This window comes from Dermacentor albipictus, chromosome 4, assembly GCF_038994185.2.
Source record: "Dermacentor albipictus isolate Rhodes 1998 colony chromosome 4, USDA_Dalb.pri_finalv2, whole genome shotgun sequence".
NCBI classification, from domain to species: domain Eukaryota; kingdom Metazoa; phylum Arthropoda; class Arachnida; order Ixodida; family Ixodidae; genus Dermacentor; species Dermacentor albipictus.
In genome coordinates this window covers 62330485-62356846 of record NC_091824.1, presented here as the reverse complement: position 1 = coordinate 62356846, position 26362 = coordinate 62330485, and the positions used below count along the sequence as shown (strand labels likewise).

General features: G+C 48.4%; 1 protein-coding gene across 2 annotated transcripts in view; it reads left to right on the top strand.

Annotated features, from left to right (window-relative positions):
- The window catches only part of LOC135896415 (uncharacterized), a 203325-nt gene that overhangs the window by 11857 nt on the left and 165106 nt on the right, over positions 1-26362 (top strand). Inside the window, exon 1 of one of the 2 annotated variants that reach the window (XM_065424788.2) lies at positions 7649-7777. The exons of the other annotated variant lie outside the window; for it this stretch is intronic. The gene's annotated coding sequence lies outside the window, so the exon portion shown is untranslated. Of the gene's footprint in view, positions 1-7648; positions 7778-26362 lie in introns of those variants that run through there. 2 annotated transcript variants of the gene reach the window in all.

The window sequence follows — 26362 nt, the reverse complement described above, 5'->3', positions numbered from 1 at the left end:
GGCCGCTCGTTATTAATAACTCTATCGAGCGCAGTTCAAGCACGCCTTGATCGTGCTTACTCTATAGCGAGATTGGCGGCACCTAAACGAAAAGGAAGTTTAGCCGCACTATCCAAAGACGGGAATAAGAAGAAGAGAAACGAAGAAAGAAACAGAGCTGAGAGAAACAGAGCTGTTGCGACTTGTTCACGGGGTTAAAAGCAACGATCGCGCGAGAATGTCTGCGTATAAGCTATACAGAAAAGCCCTCGAACAGGGAATTGAGAGGCTGAGGTCATTCGTGTTCAGCATGCGGCGTCAAATGCGTTTAAGCAGAGACCGCGTAAACGTAAATTGTCAGCGCAGGCGACGTTGAACACTAGGAAAACATAAATGCGCTGCATTAAACAGGAATAAAAAGAAAGTATTGCACGCTCAGGGAAGGCTGCTGTACGGCGACACCAGCGTCCCGGCTAACAGCGTGTCGGGCGGCGGAGTTCCCGAGGCAAAAATTCGGCGTCACCTCTTGGCGGGGTGCACACAACAGTCGACTTGCGCTTAATGCATAATCCTGTATGGACCGGCGTCTTTCGTTTCTTTCAAGTTTATAATTACACGTCTAGGGACTCCAATAAGCTTTCGCTTTTCCTGACTTAGTAATTACTCGTTTTGGAGTTTTTTTGTCGTTTTGAAGTTCTTGCGCTTTGGGAAAAGGTACGGCCCGAAAGAAAATTTTAGCGGCGGCTCAGCGGCTAGAAACGTATGAGGCTGAGCACCAGGTCGCACGTGTCATTCAGCGCCGCGGCGGCTGCATTCCTTTGGCGGCGGAATGCAAAAGGACGGTATGCGAGTCGCATCTTGAAAGCGACAGACGTCGGTCCAATACGACAGGCGTCTACATAGTAAGACGAGCTCAAGCAGAGGCGCGGTGGTATACGTTTGTGCTGGTAAGGGCGGGACGTAAACATCAGAGCAGAGAAAAAGTCCCATATAAAATGGGAAGCAACAGGAGAGCTGTTTTTGGAAGCCGCTCGGAGCGACAGCAGGTACTACCACGACTGCCACAATGACGCTCGCAAATTTTAGCGTAAATTTCTTGTCTTTTTTTGTAAACGTCCTTAATTGTAAATAACAAAATTATTTCTGTAAAAATGTCGATGACGGAGGGGCAAGAGGTGGGAAAGGGTAAGAAGTGATAAGGGAAAGGCAGGGAGGGTAAACAGGCTCAATATGGTTGGATACCCTGCACTGGAGAAAGGTCGGACGGATAAACAAAAGATGACAACAAGGAAAGCGGAGACTCGTCACGCATGCATGAGCTCTCTCTTTCTCTGTCTTCCTGAAGGGTCCATCGTGGCGAGGAGGTGAAATGACTGGCTATGGCTGCGCCGCTAAGCAGGAGGTGCGGGATCAAATACCTGTCGCGGCGGCCGCATTTCGGAGGAGGCAAAACGCAGAGAAAAGAAAAAGAACCGCCCGCATGCGAGCATTTGGGTGGAGGTTCAGAATTCACAGGTGGTCAAAATTAATCCACAGTCACCCCCACTATAACAAGCTTCATAATAAGATCACGGTTTTGGTACGTAAAAACTACCCAATTTGTTTTTTTTTTCCTTTCAGGTCAGATGGCGATGCGCGACGGCGCGTAATGGCACGGAAGGCTAGACGGATGGAAAGCACAGAACTAGTTTCTTAGCTTGTAAATATCGTTACGGAAAAATATCTGGTTTACGCCATAGGAGACTTTAACGCAACATAGTAAGTCACGTTTCTGTAAATGCGACAGCAGGGTGTGGGGTTTATTAGTGCTTCATGGTAACACTGCGAGCCAACGATTCCATGTGTCGCAACGCCCTTCGTCCGAAATGAGCCGGAACCTGTGTCTGCTTGGGCGAGTGCGTTTCACCGGTTGGTGTGGGGAGGAGAGCACACGCCGACAGCCGCATTACTCTATTCTGTTTTTCCTCGATGCATTAGGCCTGTGTCTATATGCAACGCGTAATGCGACTTACCAGGCTCGATCTACCTTCGGCTGGCACATTGTATCGTATATATATATTAAGCGCGTTACTGTCGTTTGCACGGATGCTGTGGGTTGTAGGAATGCGACGCGGTGCGCCCCTTCCGCATTGATGTAAACGCGGCTACAGTTTATATCCATGCGCCTGCGGCTTCTCGAGCATTTGTTATTATTAGTGAAGAATGTTAAGACATGAAGCATGGAAACGGGCAGTTTGTTGATAGGATCCGCGACACCCCGTGCCTCTCGCAGGCACCCTTGCACCGGGAATGACCTTGAAAAAAAATTGTGACCAGGGCAAGTGTCATGACTATTGTGAAAGAGAGTGATACTACTTTCGAGTAAGTTTTCTAAAGTTACTTGTCGAATATTACTCTGCAAAGTATCATGCACCCAAAGAAGAGGACATTGTCAAAGAGTCCATTTATTCTTTTTGCTTACTCATGCCAACCATCGTGCCTTATTTTATTTACACGCAATAAAGTTTTTCTCTCTCTCTCTCTCTCTCTCTCTCTTAGCGCAGCCGTGTCTCCATTTTACAATGAACGGCAATCATGTGCTGTGAAATGGGCAAATCGTATTCGCCACTTCATTCGTCAGGCATGGCAAAATGCGAAGCAAAAAAAAGATTAGATATCCGACAAATGAGAAAGAAAAAGCTGGTGCGGAAGCCATTCAAGCGATTGGTAACTAAGTAAACAGCGGGTGCTGACCGTGCAATTGAAGCTGACTGACTAGCAATACGCGACGGGAGCTACTTCACTCCCCTCCCCCCTGCCCAAATTTGACGAAAAGTCATGGAATCCCAGCAGCACAAAATCCCCCACGAGTATTACTCGACCACAAGATGCCGATGACTCCATAGATACGACCCGTCGTCGTTTACAGATATCCAGGATGGCGAAGAGCCTTCTTCGCCTTCGTCCCAATCCCTGCAGAGCAGCATCAAGGCGAAAATACGCTGGCTAAACAATCAGCTTTTTCAATAAAGCGCTTACCCTCTCTCTTCCTCTCTTCTGTGCAGCATGCATAAAGCTCTGCACAAATGGGCGCGCGTGAAAGTTGCGCGACAGCTAAATCGTTAGCGCGCCCAATTGCACAATGCCGCGGAGGCGGGAGCTTCTGCGGCATGGTACATATTTTATGGCTCATATTTTATGGCTCATATTTCATGGCGAAGCTTTCTTTGCGTGACCTCGTATTATTTGCTGGCCATAACTGCTGCTCTTTTTGAAGAACGGTTCACGCAGAAGCGAGCATTCACAACAAACTCACTTGCATATAGCCGTGTCTACTAGCCCCACAACTATACCGTTGCCTGGCTCTGTGCTCTATGAAATTAGGCAAGTAAACAACCGACCGTACCTAAAGATCGCCAGAGCAATAAATAAACGCCTCCAACCGCGTAATTCCTTTAGTATAGCCAAGCTTTGTACGCCTTGCTTACCGAGGTTTGGCGCTTTTCCTGCGTCATTGCCCTATTGCCGGCTTAAGTGAGCAATATTGGCAGTAGTGCAATAGTTAAACTGTGTTGATCGCGTAGATGGGATGACGAAAAGACAGGCCCATCCCGGCGACACCGTAATCCGCGGTCGCGCTGATCACGTCGGTCACGTGGTGGGGGGGTCCCACGTCTCGCTAATTTGCATGGCCGGCACGTAATGGCTCTGCTCCAAGACGCTGGGCACATTATGCGCGGAATTATAGCGTTTAATTAACCGGCATCATATAGACTCCAGCACGGACATCGAACCTGCATAATTTTTTTTTTCCTCACACGTTGAGCCGAAAGTTGAAGATGCGTTCAGCTGGGCAGGTAGCTTGCTGGTGACGGCACGATGGCAACACTATGCGACAACAGCATATAGTGGTAAGGTAAATCAGACAGGAAAAAAACTCAATTCCTAGACGCAGTAACGTTTGCGTCACACCAGCTGACAGATGCCGATGGCGTTCTACCTCACGCTCACTTCGCTCATCTTGCAACAGCGCGCGGCCGCGCATAGTCGGGCACTGTGCGCAATGATTGAGACTTGATACTGAGAATTTGTATAATTGATACTTGGTATGTACTGGCACGTATCGAGACAAGTTCAGTTGAACGCATTTTCTTCTTTGGTGGGTGCGCACCCACTATGGGGGATTGCCGAAGAAACACATGGTGCCGAGCATGGACATTGGGATCCAGGTCTCAGGTTCTTGACGTCACATGTGCATTGACAAGCCACATCGTGGAGGGCTCGCTCTGCGGGCGTGTAGCGCGTGCCGTGCTTGCAAATGTGCAGCGATGCGTACAGAACGCGTGCATTCATGAACTCAAAGGTACTTTATAAACACGATGGGAGTTGTTTTCTTAATTTCTGTATTAATCTGTCTTTTTTTTTTTGCCTCTAGCCATAGGCGGCAGGTGATCACGTGAGCTCCGACGTCAGCACGCCGTCGTCGTCGTGCCGTAGTCGTCGTTCCGTTATTTAATTACTTTTTAATCTCATTATTTAATCATTCTTTAATTTAAACTCATTACTTAATCGCCCACATGCGACTGACGTCATTCCTTCAATGTCATGTCATCGTCATCATTCTGCCGGCTTTGTTCTATCGTCATGCCAGCGCTGTGATATTGTCGCCGTGCTTGCCATCGTCAAGCCGCCCCATCGTTGAGCCGGCATCGTCGAGCCGTCGGGACCGAATACCTCCTTCGTCATTCCTACGCACTGCATCCGGCTACCCTTTTTCATGCTACTACATGCTGCGACACCTTAGGATAAAGCGTATATTATTCATGCGAGTATTCAAATCACGGGTCAGCGAAACAACCCGCTTCTATGTGGCTCCCACGCGTACTCGTCCGGTACGCCCCGACGCACGCGCGCATCAGGCGCGCAGATAAATACGAGCAAACATAGGCGTTCACTCAAGGGCACACACACGTGTACCCGTATGCAAATTTCCTGGGCCTCATTTTAGAACGATTCATTTAAATTTCGATTCATATTTCCCTTTCTCTTTGGGTCGGGCGTGGTTCCGACTGCTGCCATTATGACTTGGATTGTCTATTCAGCGTGACGCATCCTTAAAAATACCAGAAAGAAAGAAAGAAAGAAAAAGAAAGAAAGAAAGAAAGAAAGAAAGAAAGAAAGAAAGAAAGAAAGAAAGAAAGAAAGAAAGAAAGAAAGAAAGAAAGAAAGAAAGAAAGAAAGAAAGAAAGAAAGAATACTTTGGAGGGACTATTAGAAAGTATGGGACCTGCTTCTAGAGAATATGCTCTCGCAAAGCAAGTTGATAACTTGTGTCTTGACGAGACAAGCACAGGCCCTTTTGCATGGAACATTAACATTTGCCATGTCGTGCTGCGCTCCTACTGAAGACTAATAATACGAGCCTTAAATATTTGATGTCACCTTCATTACGCGATATCTATATATATATATATATACATATATATATATATATATATATATATATATATATATATATATATATTTGTGCGCACGCAGCTCTAAGGTTTTGAGAATTGCGCCCCTCTTAAGGATACTTGCTGAAATTGTTTTAGCTTGTTTGTTTTGTTTCATTGTCTCTAAATAAAGTTAATTTCAATAGAGGACGATTCAATTAAAGACAACAGGAGTCTTTATTAAAAGTTTTCGCGCATTCACGCGATACTATTCTGTGCACGTTGCGAACGTTCTATTCTCGAAACATTCTTGCCGTGATTCCCTAATGCGATAGCGTGCTTTAGGGATATTCGTGCCGACTTTTCGTATACGACTTTGAAATGAACATATCTTATAATGAATCCCAGGCACTTAACAAGGTGCCTCTGTTTCACATTGTTTTTTTTTCCCCTCAGTTCCTTAAATTCTCGCCATTTTGACGCACCTTTATTTCTATTTGCGGAATCTGGGCGGTATCTTATGAATAAGACTACAAATGGTTGGCTAAATTACATTTATTGACATTGCTACGTGAGTCATAAAGTGATAATAATCGGTAAAAAAAAACACCGCCCAAGCACTCCGTACAAATGGTTAACTAGCGAAGCGGAAACGTGCAGCCCCGGTGTTTATCACTGGGTTAACCCCGACGACTCATTAAACGACGGCTTGGTAGGGCTGCTGGACCCTTGTTATGCAGTTGCGGCTTGCGCTCGGCTGCACGAGCCTGTTCTTGTGCCCGGGCTGCACCATCGGCACGGCGTAGACAACCTCGTTCCCGGTTCTGCTCGCGGCGTTGCTGAACGAAAGCTGCCTGCTCCTTAGGAGTAGCTGAGCGAAAGCTGCCTGCTCCTCAGGAGTACGTATGACGTTTCGCCCACCCATTTCGGAGTCGGAGAGAAACTGCTGCGCGCGCACTCGGCTGCGAGGAAGAGCAACGACGTCACTACCGGTGCAGTCAATCGCGCGCCTCCCTTCCTCTTTTTTTGTTTCGTGCATGCTCATGAGGTTGCGCCTGAGGAGTTTTTGGCGTACAGGCGACAGACAGACGAATCTGCTAGCCATATACAGCTCCACTGTAAAAAGTAAAAGTTATCTTGCCTTAAATTTATTCAGTGCCAAACTGCATCGATGGACAATCTTCCGGCGCGTCTCCTGCTGTCGAGACTACCCTTTGAGCGGTGGTGCGGATGTGCGTGCCATCGTATCGGCCGGCACGTCATGTTGCTTTACTTAACGAGCTACGCAGCTCATCGACAACGCTGCTCGGCACATCTGTACCGCTGGTTCACTGAGTGACGGCGGTAGAGCCATGGCTCGCGCGTTCATTGTGCATCGTCGCATTTCATCGGCTATTGAGCAGCCAACTGCGAGTTCTCGCGCCTGTTGATGACTCGCGCAGACGTCTTGCTTCTTACTGCGGCGCTGCGTCCTCACGTTAACAGAAGCGCCTCCAACATTTCGCCACCGTTCAAGTGCACGCTTTAACAATCGGCGTCCTTTCTCGCGCAAGAAAAAGGATTGCGACAATGCATCGGCAATTTAATCTATGAAAGTAGCAGCTGCACGTCTGCCGCAAACACTGGAAGTGCTTCCCATAACACCACGCCGCAGCAAGAACCAAGCGTTCTGCCCGAATCGTCGAAAAGACGGGAGAAAAGTCGGTATATAGGCCGCGCGTTAACAGAAGAAATGAAATGCACTAAGGACGCACGAGCGAGCGATGCTGCAGCCAATCGCTGAAACAGCGGCCGAGATTACGACGCAGCCGAGGAAGCGGCAGAAGTACCGGTCCGCTGAACACTGAAAACGAGGAAAGCTACACGACGGGGCGTCAGGTATGATGGGAATAAGCATGCGCGTCGGCGCCACTCTCGACAGCCGGCACCGCGTCGGAAGGTGGCGCGTCGGTGCAGTTTGGCACACGCTCCCGTGGTCCGTGTAGTTTTGAGCACGGGTGTACAGTCAGCCTCAAAAGCTTGCGGGACCTGCAATGCGTGGCGGAGCGACGCAAAACTGCATTATTATGCAACAAATTATTATGCTGCACTAAAATTTAACGTTTTCGGAAAGGCACGTACACCACTAGGGCGCACTAGTGTATTGAAGTACCACGATGTAATTGTTTCAGAATGCGGAGTGCTCCAGCTATAGATGTCCCGTGCGCCTGTATGACGTCAGACTTAGTAGTCAGTGGCTGCACGCCAGACGTTTACACGCACAAAGGAAAACCTCGTTGGCACCTGGCTGGATGGAGCGTCAGCGCAGCTGCTGCAGACCGATCCTTACCTGAAGGGACAAACATCGCGAATGCTTCGCTGCACCGTCGTTACGCAAGCAAGAAGTGAGAACTCTTTTGATGTCTCCTATACTTTGCTGGCGCTGGCGAACCGATCGTGTACGCTTGAGTGCGCGGTAACAGCAGTCGATCGGCGGCAAAGCTCTCTGTCGCAATGTGCGGGAGCTTTAGAGCATCTTCAGTGCCTGGTATAGCAAACGCATGGCGCAACAGCCCTGTTTCCGAATTGAGCTTCTCGCTACCGCGCTGCGCATCGCTAGTAATTGTGGTTAGAGGGTGGGGGGATACATGCGAAGTATTCTTCACGTGGCGATTATATATTTAGACGTTGTCACTGGCACCAGCAGAGAAACGCGATAGTGCCACTCTTGGAGTGTGCATTCGAAGAACAAATTGCGCTTACCGGTGGTGAGGGTAGGGGGGGGGGGAGCGGAGGGTTAACGCGTAAGCGTCCACCTAGAGGAAAGGTCTCTTTCGTGTGCTGCTCGAGTGCTCATTGGCTGGGGGCGCCTGTCTTCTGCTGACACCTGCCCGTGCCCAGCCAATCAGAACTTCAGCAGCAGAAGAAGTGGACATGTCCACTAGGGGGGGGGGGGGGGGGGGGTATTCTGCACTTACAGAATACCCCCTCCAGCTCTCTATATGAACGCAGACGGATTTGTGCCCTTTTTAATGCTATCTGTCTATACAACTCTCGATCTACCTAATCTTACGACTATCGCCATGTCGTCGTTGTCACGCCATTGTGATCCCATTGTTCTGATACTGTTATGTCATCGTTATCAATGCGTCATCATCATGCAATGGACGTTATGCATTCTTTATTATACCGTCGTCGCGGAGCTTTTGAGGCCCTTCTAGCGTTGTCATTCTAGCTTCGACATCGACATGCCGTGGTCGTCTGCTTTCGTCCTCGCACGGCTGTCATCACAAGTATCGTCAAGCTGCCTTCGTCATACCACCTCGTAAATCAATCAACGTCATTCCTTCTTCGTCATTCTATCGTACCCATGCTGTGGTCATTCGCCCATGATTATGCCGCCGCTGTCACCCCATCATCGTCCTTGCGACGTCGTCATACAGTCGCTATCATGTATTCATCGTTATACTGTCACCATGCCGTCGTGGTGGCGCCAACATCATCATCCCATTGACCTGATGTCATCTTCTCCCGCTGTCGCCATTATACTATCATAATTTAAAGAATCGTCATCTCATTACCATCATGCCATCATCGTACTACCGCCTTTGTGGTTCCATCAACGTCATTGCCATCTCATGCACTTCTCTAGACACCCCTTACCCCATTGAGGAGTAGCAGGCTAGAGAAATGCTCTACAGGCCCGCCTCTCCTCCTTTTTCTTCGTTAAAATGTACTCTTCCTCCCCCTCTTTTTTTGGACACGTACAGTCGATACCACATAGTCGAAATCATGCACCCATTGTCATACCCGTCGCTGTCATGCCATCGTTTTCGTATAAACGCCGTCACTCCAGCTTTCACCTACGACACCCGTCATACCATCCTCCTCACGCCATTGTCATCCCATCGTACTCATATGCAGTGTCACCATCGCAATCACTGCGTTGTCATGCATTACGGAATAACTCATCTTACGATGAGGTTCGAGGTAATGCGATAAGCATTAGAGCACTGTGGCGTTGCTTCGACTTTCTGCGACATACTCCGCTATAGTCTCACTTTATTATAGAACTCGCGTGCCAAGGTCGCTCTTGAGCATGGCGGCATGACGATGATTGTGTGGCGCCAACGCTTTAGTTTAACTTTAGGGCATTACGAGGTACGTTATATCCGACGTACGTTTTCTGGTGCTTTCTTATTTGCACAAAGCACTTGCAGTAATCATTGTTTTTTTGTTGTTGCATTCGGTGTTGGACAAAGCACTTCCACTGCTTGAACATGAACGCAACTATTGTGTTCTTAGACGCAGATGATAGCCTTGAATTTTTTTTCCAGGCGCGATAACGACTATTTCATCCAAGTGTACCGCAAGATGTGTTGAGCCAGATAAAAAAAATGCGAGAAGACTTGGATGACCATTATCGTGTGGAGTTAAGCACGTCTTGTACATTACAGGCGCAGCCCCGGGGGCTTTAGTATTTTGCAAGTAACGGACGCAGGGGCACTTTGAACAGTGCGCATGCGCAGAAAAGTACAAGAACTGTACGTCGGGCGTACGCCCTAGGCGCATACGCACGTATCCGGTTCTTGCGTGCGAAAGTTCGGGTTTATTTGCCGAAAACGGGATCTGGTTAGAAGGCTCTATGGCAGCTTCAGTGTCCAACTAAAGTAGGCCAACACAGCCTGGCAAAGAGCCCACGAAAACATCCAGACAACTTGAACAATACCAGGCGTGCGCGCCCGTAAAGAGAAAGACTGCGGAGAGGAAGAAGCGCGGATCAGCGCATCAACGCGCGTCTATATCAACGTTTGGATGAGGTTCACGCAAAAAAGCAAGGTCTGATCAAGTCTATGCGTGCTGCAAGAATCGCATGGACTCCTACGTTCTATCATCGCGGCGCCTAGTCAGTTATCGACAAGTCAGAAGTTGGGCACATGTGCCTGAATACGGATGTTGAAATTGCTGACGTTAAATCGCAGAATGCGCTGCTAAAAACTGCTCCTCTCCTTTCGCTAGCCCGCGCATTACGGCATTGCTCTTGCCACGCGAAGTTCGAGCGCTGGTTGTCCATAGCGCGTGCTGTTCTTGAAGTTTTAGCCGTCGGAACAGTGCCGGCCTCCTCGCTTTCCTCTTTTCTTTTTGCGGCACCTAATATTACACAGCGACCGTTCTGCACTGGCTTTATCTATTGACTGTAGCCAGCATGCGCTTCTTCCTGGTACCCACCATGGTTGCTCAGTGGCTATGGTGTTGGGCTGCTGAGCGCGAGGTCGCGGGATCGAATCCCGCATGTCGATGGGGGCGAAATGCGAAAACACCCTTCTAATTAGATTTAGGTGCACGTTAAAGAACCCCAGGTGGTCAAAATTTCCGGGGTACCCCACTACAGCGTGCCTCATAATCAGAAAGCGGTTTTGGCACGTAAAACCACATAATTTTATTTTTTTTTCTTCCTGGTAACACATCTCGAAGATGTCACTCAACGTTTGCGTACGCGGCCACTTCCGTGTAGAAAAAGTGCCTGCCTAACACGCGCCCCGAAATTACATGAATATCATATTGACGGCAAATAAAGATGGGGACAGCAAAAGAGATCACAAAAACGACACGGGCGGTAAACACCAAGTAGGCCAAACTGCAATTCTCTGGAAGAATTCCATGAAATCGTTAGAATGGCTGGTTGGTTAGCGAGAGAGAGATAGAGCTACTTAGCTAAGACTACTTATACTCAGAAACAACACCTAATATATACCATAGCGTTTGAAGGCCTAATGCATTTGTGCTTGTATGTCACGCTATTTTTAAAGCAGTTTACGAAAGAAAGCACATGAGCATAGCAGGTAGATGATATCGACCACAAAAAAAAAACATTGTGTAAGAAACACACCAAATGACTAGCTAGATACTAGCCCAGCTATGGAGAGAATTGCGAATCACTCAAGTAAAAGTCCATAAAACAAAGACCACAGATTTAAAATTGCACAAGGTAAATAGCTTCCGCTGCGCCGTTAAGTGCAAGTTAAGTGCTCGCTGTCTATATATGCTCTTTATTAACAGAGATCAATAATGTCAGTAACTTATCCCAATTTCTGTCCGACCTTTCTTTAACGTACCTGCCTTCGCACTGAGCTTAAAACCTCGCTTCCTCCACTCATGATTAAACGCAACAATTTTCCTCATGATTTATTTTTTTCTGTCTTCTTCAAAAACTTAAACGACCTGTGCTTTTTTTTTTTCCACACAACGTAGACGACGAAGTCACGCGTGGGCAGAGCGAATGAGCGAGCTTGGCCCGCGGTCGACATCGGCTCGGTCGATCCCGTGAGCTCCGGCGGAGTCACGTGGCCTTCCAGAAGCACGCGGCAAGGCTGCCTGGCCGTCGCTATGCGTGCTAGCACGCCACAATCAGATCCATCAAGCGCGCTACTGCGTGCTTGCGGAAGCGCCGTCCCACCGAAATACGACTGCTCTCGACCAAAGAGAGGCCCCACACACGAAAATCTTGTTTTTCCCGATCATACGGTCAGACCGCTTCGCGTACAGGTGAGAAGCAGTTATTTCCGGTTCCTGTTTCACGGCTATCTAGCCTCAATGTCTTGCAGAAGAAAAAAACAAGGTGAAAACAGGCCTTCGAAGCGCGAAAGAAGGAGAGCAACATACAAGCGAAGCACCGATTCTTCAAAAGCAACAGAAAAGAAGGAATGTTTTCACACATTTGCTTCTGCAGAAGTTGGACGGATTTTAATCTTGGAATAAATTACAGGCGCCCGTTCCCGCGGCGAGCGTTGGCGTCGGTGGGGGCGGCACAACTGAGCTAACGAGCACAAGGAAAGATGAAAGCGAACACGGATTGCAGCGGTGGATGAAAGACGCGAGGAGGAAGGCGGAGAGAAGAGAACAGGGGTACCATGAGGCGGAAAGAGGAGGAGGGTATGGCGAAAGCGTGAGAAGAAAAGCGTAGCGCGGCGACGGTAGCTACGAGATGGCGCCAGAGTAGCGCGCGTCGTCTGGTAGATTTGTTGGCGGCGACTGCTGTTAATCGCGCTCACGCGTCACCACGCACTCGCTCTCGCCACCTCCAGATTAGCGAGGCAGTCTCGCCCTACTTCGCTCCATTTGCAAAATACCGCACGACACAGATTGTCCGGGCCAGCCAAAAATCTCAGTGCCCTTCCACTCTATGAAGAAGGATGACCAGCGAAGCTGTGTTGTGAGGCCCTTAATGGCGAACTGAACCTCCGCCATGGGTCGGCCCCGCATTGCACTGTCTTCGATATCAGCCCACGTCTAGGTAGTGCTTAACGCCTGCTTCACCTCCGCCAAGGGTTGGCCTGGCATGGGCCCACGTATGGGGAGTTTTTTGGTTACCATTGCAACGACACGAAAATTTCCTTGGACGGTAGAGGTATACAGCTTTGCTGTAATATGTCCCGAAATGAAAACACGTATACAGCTGTGCTCAGGTGAGAGAGAAAGAGAGGAAGGCAGAGAGGTTAACCACAGGCGAGTTCCCCGTTTGCTACCCTTCACAGTAGGGGGGATTTTGGGGTTGCAAAGACGACAAAGAGCTAGAGGAGGAAAAAAATAACGAAAAAAGCGGAAAAAGAAGACGCAGAGGAAAAGCTGGGCTCAAATTTCGCATTAGGGTGTATCGTAGTCGCCGGTGAATCTTAGCACTATCGAGCATATTGTTTTATAAGGTGAATGACACACTGAGCGGGGAAAGCAAGCTACACGTCTGACCAAGAAGATGGACATCGGCAGCACTCCGCAAACGCTGCACTGTCAGCCTGTCCTCCCTGCGAGCACAAAATAGACGCGCGTGGCACGGTACTCGAAATCAGATTGCCCAGCCACTAGGGGTCATATTATCGGTAGATCACTTTCGGTGATAACATATTCACGGCGCATTCGTTAGGCTAGCCAAAGCAATCGATGGCCGACGCGGAGGAGTGGTTCTAAGGCGTTATTCTCGGGAGCTCGCTTGCGATTACACTTTCATTTTCGCGAGATTTCGCGGGAGCAGCGCCGCACGTAACGGCATCTATGAGCGTTCTTGACACAGGAACAAGAACGATGTTCACTAAAGTAGTTAGTTTAGCAAGTTTGGTCGTCGCCTTACACTTTGTGTTCGGCAATGGTGCGCTGCCCCCCGAAGTAATCAGCAAGAACGTTGTCATCTGTAGACGCCGACATATCATGCGCTAGTCACGCGAAATCTCGCGAAAATGAAACTACCTCCGCAAGCGAGCGTCCCTCGAAGTGAGCGAAAAATGAAGGTCACGTTTTCTCGCAGTCTTAAACGGTCTCGCGTCACGAAGAAGGCCACTGTCAACGAGCATTGGCGTTGTGCACGTCAGTCTCGCGCAAAAACAAACACTTCCGACAGTTTGCAGCCGTAACAAGGGGAGGTTGCGAGGCGTGCCAGAACATCACATCCTGTACCCTGACAGAGACCGCGGTGTGGGGGGACATTTTCGGGAGACTCCAAAGTTAAACGTCACACGAGGCAGAGCACGTACAAGTATTTTCCTTTGCTTTTCAATAGCGGGCCTCGCGCACGTCACCAGGCTCGTTTGCATTTGAAAAGTGCGAACGCTTGACGACCCAGTTCGCGTCACACTTCGCCGCCCTTTCGTGGTTTTGACACGCCGCAGTCGCAGTGCAACGCTGGAGGAAACACGAACTAACACGAACGGAGAGGAAGAGACGTTGCCTTTCTCGCCCTTCTCGTCGATGCGACAAAAGAAAGCCGAGGCGGAGCCTCATTCATTGCGATCACGTACGCGTATCGCCGCGCCGCAGAGCCCGAGCGACAGAATCTTTAAAAAAACTACACAACGCGGGCTCGCGGCCGTGCTTGGGCATCCATGCCAAGGCGACGAGCAGCCGCCGAGGTCAAGAGATGCGCTGGGCTCTCTGTATGCCGTCCGCGGCTGGCTGTCCGCGCCTTCCGCGTGCACACCCTTGTATACGGGCCGCGTGAGAAATGTTTAGAAAATGCTGCTTTCGAATAGAACGACTCCCCGTCTGTGATAAACACGTGTATCCAGAATGGCGTGTGCGGGCTGCAACGTGCCGCCTCGTTTGCATCTAGGAACATCTTTCTTGGTCACGTGAAATATACATTGCCTTTCGCTTTCATTATATTTCTCTATCTTTCTCTCTCTCTCTCTCTGTCCGCCCTTTTCGTTTCGTGCATCGGCCAAGTGCAGATAGGCGTACTGGAGCATCTGCTGCAACTCCACAGCGAAAGTCTTGTCAAAATGAACTCGCGCCGGCGTAGGAAACTAGTCTTTCGTGGTTGCTGCGCAGAATTACTAAGAGTTAAAGGTTGCGCGCATGCATATTACCGTACAACTGAACAGTTGGAATACCGGAAACGTAGTTGTTAGCAGAACCACTAGCGGCGCCACTTTGTGATGTTGAGTTCGACCAGAGTATATGGGGCTATTATTCCAAGCATGGAGCTGTGCGCAGCGCATTCGCCAGTGTAAACATTTTTGGCAACAGCAATGTCGTGAATGTATTCTGGCTTCCTTTTCTTTTCTTTCCTTCCGCGAGAACAGCAAAAAAAAATGCCTCGGGAGATTTGCTCTTGAACTAAATGGCCACAAGCTATTGTTACAATGACTGCTGCTCCGCTGTGCTGTTCCGGTGTTCGGACATACCGTAAAGCAGCATTGACACGACTGACCAAATCAACGCTTCGCTCCGCGGACGAGTCTGTAGGTAGTTTTAGTTCCACCTAACCAACCTGCATCGCACTAGAGCGCAGGAAACTAGCAGCACTCGAAGCGATTTTGCTACGGGCAAAGCTGGAGCGGTATTCTCAGAAGATCACTTTCGGCGAAACCACCACCTTCGCGTGACTACCGTGTGCCATAGTACACGGCGCGTTGGATAACTTGAATGCTTTTGCTCGAACAGCCAATAAGAGCTTATGCACTGAAAGTGACATCTCTGAAAGGGATAGTCCGAGTATGCGCACCCTTAATTCACGCAACGGGACAGAACACTATTTCTGTGCTCAGACGAGCTTAGCGGGGCTCAGTGCCGCTGAAGCACAGCGCATACAAGCACACCGCGAGCGAGCTGCAATAAGGACGCTATTCACTGCAGCATAGAAAACTTACTGAATCAGCCATCTGTACTGTTGTGCTAATCAAGTAACGTCACGCTGTCCCGCAGGCTGAAGCAGCCGATTCTGGTCTTCGCTTAGATCCAGCCATAACTACAGCACGTGTATGAATCGACTATACAGAAAGGATCAATTAAATAATAGCACAATGCGCCATAGACCCACATGCTCGGGTAACACCAAAATTTCAACAAATTAGGGCTTAATTATACCAGAAATTATGTCCCCCGAATAAATAGTTCGGTGTATAGTAACAATACCATGGCCGCATTTTTTTTCGCATTTTGTTTCTTGCTTACCGTGCGCGCTTCAAGACGGCTGATGCCTCCGACAGTGTGGGCGTAGCTTTTCGCAAGCCAATGTCGAAAGGCAAAATGAACACAAAAAAAAAAGCGTCAGGACATACGCTTTCAGATCTGCATAAGTGCAACGCGTTCCGTTCCTGACGCCGCAAGAAAATGGCAAGGGAGATAACGTAAGCAAGCAAAAAAATGATGATTGAAGCTCAATTTCAGATTGAGGACTTCGATTTGCATTGCTAGCCCCAGCTACACGTTTTTCTTCACGCAACCCTGTTCAGGACTGACAGAAGACCCGACAGCGTACTACGAGTGACAATGATGTTAGCGTCACACGCGAAACACCGACAAGAACTGAAAAGGAGTTGGGAACTCCTACTCGTCTTTTATTTTCGTTATGCACACGGCCCGAATCAAATAGGTTTTGCGTACGCAACCCATTGAAATGACGCCACGGGCGGGCCCAGTTGCGAGTAAGAAAAAGAAGGAACAGTTACGTATATACTACACCCACGATACGCGATACGGCGACTGCGCAACGAAGGAGAATCGCCTGGTGGGGAAAAAAGAAAAAAAGAAAACGAATTCGTTCGTTTACAATTTCAGCGTAGCTGCGTTTCTCGCTCAGCGTGATTCCCCCTTTATTTTTCGGCTCTCCCTATACAAGATACAGCAATCTGCATTTTGTCGGAAGAAATTTGTGCGCGGCGTTGAACGTAGATTTGCCACCGCCTCTTGCGAAGCCGCGTTGTTCACGAGTGCGTGGTGCTGTTGGCGCTGGCGGTGGGCTTCGGGGGGCGGGGGGGGGGGGGGGTAGCACTGGCGTTCAATCGCGATTCGAGGGTGCTGGCGCCGAATATGCACGAATGAAAAACGCCCTCCCGAAAAGAGCTAGCTCCCTCGCGCGCGCACATACACAATCTTCTCCGAATTGGGGATTGTGCTGCGGGGTGGTTGGGAGGAGAAGGGAGGGAAGGCGGAGGTTTCCACAAAACGAAAAGGCAAACCACGAAAGGAAGCAGAGAGGCGATGTAACGCAACCCGACACACGCCGCGGGAGGAGGAGGAATGAAAAAAAAATTGGAGGGAGAGGAGGGAGAAAAACCTATTATTCCGACCGCTTATTTACGGTTCCGTGCGCGGATCGGCCTCTGCGGTGCCAAAGCCGCGTAAAGAAAAGTACGTGTTTTTGCACGCTCGCGCGAGCATACCCGCTTTTCCATGTCGGCGGCGGTACGAAACAGGCGCAGACGCATTCAAAAGCGCAAGGAGGTAGACTGAGAAACGCGCGCTAACGCAAAGAAAAAGAAAAACAAGCAAACAGACAGGCCAGTGGAAAGGAATGTACATAAAACGTGCCGAATAATTCCACGCTAAGCTCGGGATTTTTCTCGCGGCGGTGCTCGGCAGGCAACTGCACCGACAGCGTCTGCGGGCGTAACAACTTTGTTGCTTCTTCGCTTCGTCGCGAAAGAAGAAGGAAGGGAAGCCACCTTATTGTCTTACCTCGAGGCGGGGGCGTTTAAATCCTGCTGTGAAATTGTCGTGGCGACAACGGTGAATATTCCATTTCGCGCTGTATCTGATCCCCCCCAATCCCCCTCAAACGCGTGGAACGTTTTTCAATACGGCGTTTCGATATAGGTATAGAGAAGGTGTAAATGCGCTCGCTTCGGTAGCGCTGCGGGTTGAGGAGGGAGGGACAAGAAAGGGTGGACTCCTTCACTTCCCTCCTGTCCCAGCACATACCTAAACATGTATAAACATCAAGAAAATATCTGAAGAACATGAAAAAAAGCGGTTATGAAGTTCCCACGCGTAGAGTATCAATCGAGAGGTTGTAAGCGCAACAAAAGAAAACTCAGTCCCCTTTCACTCTGTGAAGCATGACCAGCAAAGGTGTGCATGTGGGCCGCTTTACGGCGAACTGTAGCTCCGCCGCAGGTCGGCCCGACAGTGCCCTATCTTCGGGATCGGCCCACGTATGGGGAGTGCTTAACGCCTACTTCACCTCCACCTTATTCACCTTCACCTTATTTTTGGGATCGGCGCACGTATGGGGAGCTTTGCGTCTCCACATAGACACGTTCCTGGGGGAACTAGCTCTTCACAGCTTCGCTGTAAAAAGAAAAATAAAGAAAGAAAAGGATGATGCCAGTTTCATAGGAATCGGTAGAACACGAAACTGAAACATGTCTTCACAGAAGCTGTTGTATGTTTGTTTCGCGAACTGACGGTCCGCTGCAGCGAAAGGCGCAGTTCATCTTGGGTACTAGGTGCGAACACACACAGAAACAAGGAAGGAGACGGGAGAGGCGCTCTGTCCCTTCCCCTTTCTTGATTCTGTGTGTGACCAACTCGCCCAACAACACGTCCTTCTGAGAAAGGCACACGGTCCGCGGGTCGGCTACCATGTCGCAGGTTTGCTTAGCGCGCGGAGTCCTATTGGCGAGTGGCGTACAGCTGCCGAGCCGCTTCGGTGAAGGTACGAGCATTTGGCCCGGCTCCGTATAGTGTCTTGAGCAGCCAGTTGAGCCGCGACGCGCGCGGCTTCAGCAATGCGAGTGGCACGAAGAACGAAGAACGCGCGAAGGCGTTCTGCTTCACGGTGGCGGGTTTCTCGCCGGTCCAAAGCGAGATTCGCCCGTCGACGTCGTTTCCTTTCTGCGCCGCTTAACGCAGCAGTTTTCTTAGTTGCTGTCATCGCAAGTGATGCATGAGGTGGCGTGTAAGCACTGCTGATGCATGTTGAAGCTGCACTCCGTAGGCGACGAGGCGTCACAGGCTAATCGGACGCGAAAGGCAACCCATGTGCGGAAACTGCGCCGTCACCTCAGCAGAAGGCGTACACCACCCACACCGTGCTACACTGCGTTTGAGCCTCCGCTGCACTGAGACTACTGAAGCGCTAACTGTCCGCTCTGGTTTATGTCATGAGACCGTACTTCGCTTCACTGCTCCTAGGTGGCGGCGCCATCCCTGTAAAGGTAGCATATCTTGCGTGTTCGCGCTGGCATCACATCCGTTACAGGAAGTTGATGGTGGACCCCGCATAAAACTCTTTCTAGTTTAAAAAGACAAATGCTTAAATATTCTCATAACGCGATGAACGTTGCAAGTTTTCTTGCATAAACCTTTCGCACTTATGTGTTTGCAGTGCTCGCGAATAGCAGCTAACAAGTGCCATTACGATTTGCAAAAAAAAAAGTACGTATCCCGTGAGGTGCTCACTCTTTCGTGCGTTGTCAAAGTTGGGCTCGAGAAAATGTGCAGTGATAGGCGGAACTATGGGAAGCAACACTTGCATGTAAGGTTCCCTAGGCGTAACAGTTACCGCAACACGGTTTCCACTACACAATTAACTGTGTTGTTAACACGCACGATGGAAGCAGCGTTGATTAGGGAGCAAACAGATGTTGATTGAGGGAAAAAGGTAGAGTTGGGGCAAGTCATGTAGCGCTTACAGCAGATTACCTCTGTTCAATTTGTGCAACCGATTTGGTGTCAAGGTAAGCGAGACTCAGTCTGTGAAGGCAGAGAATGAAGAAATTTGAGGGCACACGATGGAGACTGAGGACGCTAGCGGAAATCGCGAGGAAAAGCCTTCGTCCTGCAGAACGGATAGGTTAGACTGTTGGGAAGTGTACATTCTACGTGAAAGAGCACGCTCAATTACAGCACAACGCACATAAAAACACCAAGAAAGATGTTAAGTTAGACGAAGCTGTGGTTCTCTGCAATGATGTCGCTGCTATTGCTCTGTCATACCTGCACGACTACCTGTAGGCAATGACAGCACTTATCGTTTCGTTGTCGTGTACTCTTAAGCGGTTGAAGGATTTTAAAAAAATACACTTGTACTTTCCAAGTTTACATATTCACTGAATTCCTGTATTACCTTGTTACTTACAAGCACACTAAGCCTGCAGACCATTTAGCAAAGAAAATCATACTGGACACTATTGGTTTTCGTTAGGTGAACCGCAGAAATTATCTGTTGCAGACGTAATGCTAAAGATGTGAGTTAGGCTGCTACCTGCTACTAGTTGTTTTTTTGTCCAGTTTCATCTTCCCTTTCCATTTCCATGTTTGCGTCCTCGCTCTTTCCAGAAGAGTCTACAAGCACTGTGGCCCTTCCAGTAGTGGTTGCCAGCCTGTTCCCTGCTTTCTTTTTCTCTCTTCAGATTTATATGTTTTCACATAGATAAAGAAACAAACAAACAAACAATAATATTTCTGGCATATTTCTTACTGTTCATAGAAAGCATAATGAAATTTTTGTATGCTTTGCCTAAAATAAAAATAAATCCTGGGATTTTACGTGCCAGATCAGCGATATGATAATGAGGCACACCGTAGTGGGGGGACTCTGGGATAATTTTGACCACATCGGATTGTTTAACGTGCAGCGGATGCAAGGTACACAGGCATTTCTTGGATTTCGCCCGTGTCGAAATGCGGTCGCCACGACCGGGATTTGAACCGGCGCCCTCGTGCTTAGCATAGCAACGCCAAAGCCACTACACCACCACGGCTATGCTTTTCCAGCCATCGTTGTCCATTGAGTTCATATAATTGTGACAAATGAAAAATGGAACCCGTCGGATCCCCCTGTTCCTCTCGCTGACTGTAGGACTTCGGGGTCTTGCAATGAGCAACGCCTCGTGTCGTGTCACGTCTTAGCGGTAAAGCTAAATGAACCCCGCCCGCATTGTTCGTCAAAACAGGCGGTGCTTAAGTTGGTCTAAATGGCCGCCTTGGCACTATCGTTTGGAGATAAAAATTATTGTGCGTATTTGTTTGACCTGAGAAACAAAGTACAGATAAAGAAAAATATATATAAAATACGCTTTATTTCCAACGTGCGCACACAGTTAGTTGGTATTGTATTGTTTGACGGCACACTTGTCTACCGAACCAGATTTTTAGTAACTTATTTTATACAACAATATTTTGTTTGAAAAGAAGGGGAAGCATGTTGACTAGCTTATTACCGTACTAAGCTGTTACCGTACTAGGCTTTATCGCAACGTGACTCGGGAGTGTAATGCTTCGGAACTCCAGAACCACACCATAACTAGGTACTAAGAGCATCAACCCATATAGCCGCTCGTTATCATGGTATTTTATCCTGCAGGCATACATATCCAGAGGCACTCACCGGCCGTCAGTACAGCGGCCTACAGTGCAGGCATGCGTTGGCAGCGGCAAAGCTGCCCGACGTAACTGTACCCGTAGATGGGCAAAGATAGGGCGAAGAGACAGAGCGCTCGAAGATCACTAAAATTATCCCAAGAGATGCACTGGCTCTGTTGCCCGGCTGTAAGCCTACGCTGCAAAACCTGAACCTCAACGAGAAGCAAAAAGAGCCATCTACTCGTTCGACCAGGACCGCGCTGCAATGAGACTATTTCCAACGCGGGAGTCGAGTGCCAACGTAGTAAGCTATGATAGGCTGACCCATGCTGCTATCCAACGCTGCCCAGAAAGCGAGGAAGGACGAGAACACTTCGCGTTGAACAAAGGTGCCGCGAGATGGCGCCATCGCTCCAAGGCGCCCGCTCAGAAAGCAGCGAAAGGACGAGAAAGCGAGCGAGAGAGGCAATCGACTGCACCCCGTGAAACTGCGATCTGCGGCTGGATATCACGCTACTGACCGGCATTTATAGTTGCATTGCGTAAGTGCTATGCATACGCAGAGTGCGGCTATACCTCTCGCAAGTTGGGGTTCTCGGAAAGCTTTAAAGAAGGTTTACTTCACGAAATAGAAAGGCCTGAATATGTTTTCCGCCGTCGTCAGACCTTTAAATCGCAGAGTTTTACTGGCACGTCTCATAAATATTTATTTTCCTTTCCTCCATTCTACTCTGGAATCCTTTAATTCCCTTCCACCTCCCCTTGCAGGGTAGCATGCCAGGGGTCGTATGCATGCCGGCTAAAAGCTGTTCTCTGTAGCTTGTTTCTAAATATTGCATACTTTCGAGCCTTAGTGTGGCGTTCAGAATCACTCGGCTTTCACATCGGCGCCAACCGCTAAAACGAGGTCTGCAAAAGCCAGCAGGAAAGCTCGAGGATCTAGAAAGCAACTTCTCACGCTTAAAGCGCCTTTTGCCAGGCCTGGTCATTTCGGGCTAAGCGCCGTACATACAACGCGCGCAAACGATCGGGTCTTCTAAGTATTACACCACTACGCGCACCGGCAAGAGCTTCAATTTCAAACCAAACGCAGTTTGCCTTCCTCCTCGTGGGCGCCGCACTCCGAGCCGGAGAGTCGACGTTAATCGCCCGCGTGCGCTTACGTACATGTCGGTGCTGTGACGTCACTCATAGTGACACGTGACTTAAAGGATTATGCGAGGCAACATTTTTTTTTTTCAGAAAGGCTGAATTACGCGTGAGCGATGAACAGAGTGTGGAAGACAAGAGAAAGAAAAAAAAGAAGAAAGGTACAAAGATAAGGTAGCAGTAATTCCCTATCCGCATAAAGTGTCTCATAATCTGAAGAAGACAGGGCAACGTTCCGGTGGGTCGTTCATGGCGCCTATAAGCTTTTGAGTTTGTGCATGTTGAGCTGCCCTACGATAGGGCGAAAACCAGACTGCACTATCAACCAAAAAGGTGCTTATGTCCCCTACATGTGATGCGTTGCCCACAAAATTTCACTCTCTTGTGGCTGGCACTCCATTGATCAGACCAGGACGTGCTCGAATGTGCGTCTGCAAGAGCACAAAAATAAAGTCAGCAGCACTGCTATGCAGACGACCTACTGGCTACCCTCTGCAAAAAAAAAATGACGCGCAGCCGTCTTGCGATCACCTTTTCGATCGGACAGTAGTCGTGTATCGCCACCGCAACAGGGAAACTGTGGAGGCCACCGAAATAACACGGGCAGGAGACGAGTGCGTCAGTTGGCCGTCAGTGTCTTTATCGAAGAGAGAGTAGGAATTCTTGGCATAGACCACACGTGACAGTTTACCTCCTTCCTCTCCGTTCTTTCCTTTTGCTGATTCCGATGGGCGTGTATATATACTTAATATCCGCAGTAAAGGCTTAGCTGAAAGTCAGCACTTGTCGTGTCGCCACTTGTCATTTTCCGTTCTGCACTATGTTTTCAGTATTACGATGAATAACCAGCGATATATTCCCTTATACTTTACAGCTTACGCTAATATGTTACAATGTTTGCGAGAGTTCTTGCAGAAATTCTACGAAGAAACTAAAGGTATAGTTCAGAGGGTCGCCTAGCGTGCACGTTTTGTGTGCCTTAGATTCATTCTAATGCACAGGTTACAGAAATGTGACATCTTTCATTGCTGAGCGTGCATTGTAAACTTGATAGTTTTGATACTACCAATACTGCTATTTGCAACAATTTTCGTGATGAAATCGACAGCCTAAATCGAAGTTTCTCTTTCTACAGCGAGGAGATTTAAAGTTTTGTTCTTGCAAATGCAACAAGCTTAATCAAATTCGGTGTTGCCGTTGCCGAGAAAAACGATTTCTCCGTTTCCATGCATTTAGATATCGGTCGCGGAGATAAATCTTTTAGTCAACGTGGTAACGACTTATATATATTTTTTTTTTTATCGAGCGTCTATGTGACTTGCGTAATGACTAAAACGAGTCGAACCATTCATAATGCTTACGCTTAGGAAATAGGCCGGTCAGTACATATTTAATAGACAGATAAATCCGCCCAGAGTTTGATTACAAGCTTGCGGTGACGTAGGCGCATCGAGTGGGCTCATATTCAGTACGAAGTGGCTTAATCGTTGTGTTTATACGCGTGCGGTTATTCTTTCGGCGCTTCCGATAAGCACTCCTCATTACCCAGCAGCGACCTGAGCAGCCGGTCTATACGTGGTAGTGACCAAGACGGGGCGGTGTCATAGCCGATTCCACCTACGCATCAGGAGAAACACTGTGGCGTGCCCTTTGCCAAAGAGAGGAACGCGATTCAGACGGGTAAGGCAGCGGTGGGGGAGCCTTCCGCAATTCGCCTGTGTATCGACTGGCCTTGTTTTCGTACGCGAAGGTACGCTGCGCCTGTGATTGATCGGAGCGCTGAAATGGCGCTCCACGAATGGAAAGCACCGTAATGCGCGGTTGCTTCTTGCTGGTTCTGTATTCTTCGGACTGATTCAACGAAATGCTGCCTTGTTTGTGGAAGACCACTGTTTCCCTGTTCTCGCATAAACGAACCTGAGCATACGCCATGCACACGGTACGCTTCGCGTTGTTAACTGAACGAATTGCGAAGGCCGAATGTTAATGCGGGAAATACACGTCGAAGATGTTTCGATTGCCCCGGAAGACATGGAAAAACAAGAAAAAAAAGCGTTTTATGTATGCAAGGAGTCACCTGAACACTGACTGCGCTGAAAATAGAGCATCGTTTGGCGACGTCAATAGGGCACGCAGAAGGTCGTGTTTCTATAGGTAAAGGACATAGCGCGGAATACGGAAATGTGGCGCCTCTTTAGTTTTGTTTAGCTTCTGTACAGCGAGTAGGTAGACGCGTGCAGAAAAATAAAGTTTTATTAGTAACATTACCGACTTTCAGAGCAGCCACCACAGCCATATTTAGGTAAGTCGACAGTATGGACAATAGAACGTAAGTGAGAGACTCGCTGTGCATTGGTTCACTTCGTTCTTATGGTATACGCACAAGACTAACTTTCAGCTTTAAACATTAAGTGACTGTATCGCTATCAAGTGCAATTCTGAAGGTCTGCCAAACGTCTGAAATAAAGTACTATGCATTTTTGAAAATGTTTAGAGAAGTTGCAGTTTCAGAGGCGGCTGACTTCAGCCAGTTAGTATATAGCCAGAACCGAGCTCGTCCAGCAGCTCTTCGGGCTCGACACTGATGATGGGCCTAACATCCTGAAAACCAGTAGCCGAACTTCGACAGCACTCCATGAGGCTGTAACACTGCCATAGCAAGCTGTTCTACATGGAGCGAAGAACAAAAGAAAAAGGAAAATCTAATTCAACGCGCTTGTTGGAATCAACGAGACGCGGTTAACGCTACAAACTTCAATGCACTGCGTGCTACTGTCTTCATTGTAATTATCTGCAACGTGCAATATCATACAACGCTTATGTTTATGCAGGACTAAGTCGCAATATTATGCTCATACAATGTTCATACTTATGCTCTACAGCACTTACAAACGGTACCGAGAGACTAACACCAAATTAGGCTGATGAAGAGTGCGAGCGCAGCGTTGTCAGCATGATGAAAGTAGCATACGATTATTGTTGAGGGAATAATGATGATGTGTATGCAATAGAATGTACAATACACCTATAACTATATTTAAGGATTCTAGGAATATTTGAACGTGACACATACGAAGTCTTGAGGATTGGGCAAGAATGGTTGCACAATAAGCAGTGGTACCTACAGAAATAGGGAGTAAATCAATGAGGCCGTTGAATAGAATACGCTATTTCATTAAGGGGTATGCGCCACTGAGAGATGCTTATCTGCCGTCAATGTACGTACAGTGTTTTATGCGGAATCTTCTTTTTTTTATTATGCTCAACGCAGTTGTGCTTAATGGTACCATATTCTCGGTTAGCGTAAAGTGCTAACATAAGTTCATTGTTTGGTACTTGCATTCGGCGCACCTACAGCCTTCGTGTATTTATATATTTATGTATGTCTGGCAATATTAGGACCATCCGATGGAGCTGCAGCAGTAGGTACGCAGAACCAGGGTTTTGGGGGCAAGGTGGAAGTAGGCGAAGAACGTGAACAATTGTTGAAATCTCTGATTGCAGTCATATAGGCAGAGCTATTTAAGCTGTTGTCTTGTGTAAACAGAGGGTAAGGCAGCACAATATTGAGCTGGCGTAAACCAAGTGCTGTATGCCCTGCGCCACCGATGTCCAAGCAGCGCAACATCTTTCTCGCCTAGGCAACTAGTGAGAAATACAGCTTGCATACGGGACCAAGTTTTCATACGACTGCAAGAGTTCAGAAGGCCATTAGTACATAACAAGAATTCCAAGAGCGACCGGGGAGAAATATCATTGAAGGGGCTGGTCAATGACAAAAATATTCCGGAACAAAAAGCGTTTTGCAAATTCTGCTCACGACATTAAAACTGCGGCAGCGCTCCGAAAACGAAGCACCACCTATGGGCTTTCAGACAAAAGAGGGGAAGATCACTGCCAATAGGCATGCCTTTACAGAGCTTGCAGCACGAGATGCCAATTACGGAAGAGAAAATGGTGCAGTGAAACCATTTGTTGAGGTGGAATCAAATAACGCAGCCTCACAATAAAAAATCTGAAGAAATTCTACCGGAAACGGCAACGTGTGAACGAAGGCAGTATTGTTTATGAAACACAGACACACTGAGAGCATTTCTGGTGGTTGGCCCGTCCGATGATGCGGGATATCGTGCAGTGTAAGCCAGAAAGGCGGACACAATCCAGACAAACACGTTTCGCACATTTGAGTGTCCGGCGTGTAATACCTATGTGAATGATATTGTCAGCATTGATCAAAACGCCACATGTGTCACTTAAGCAGA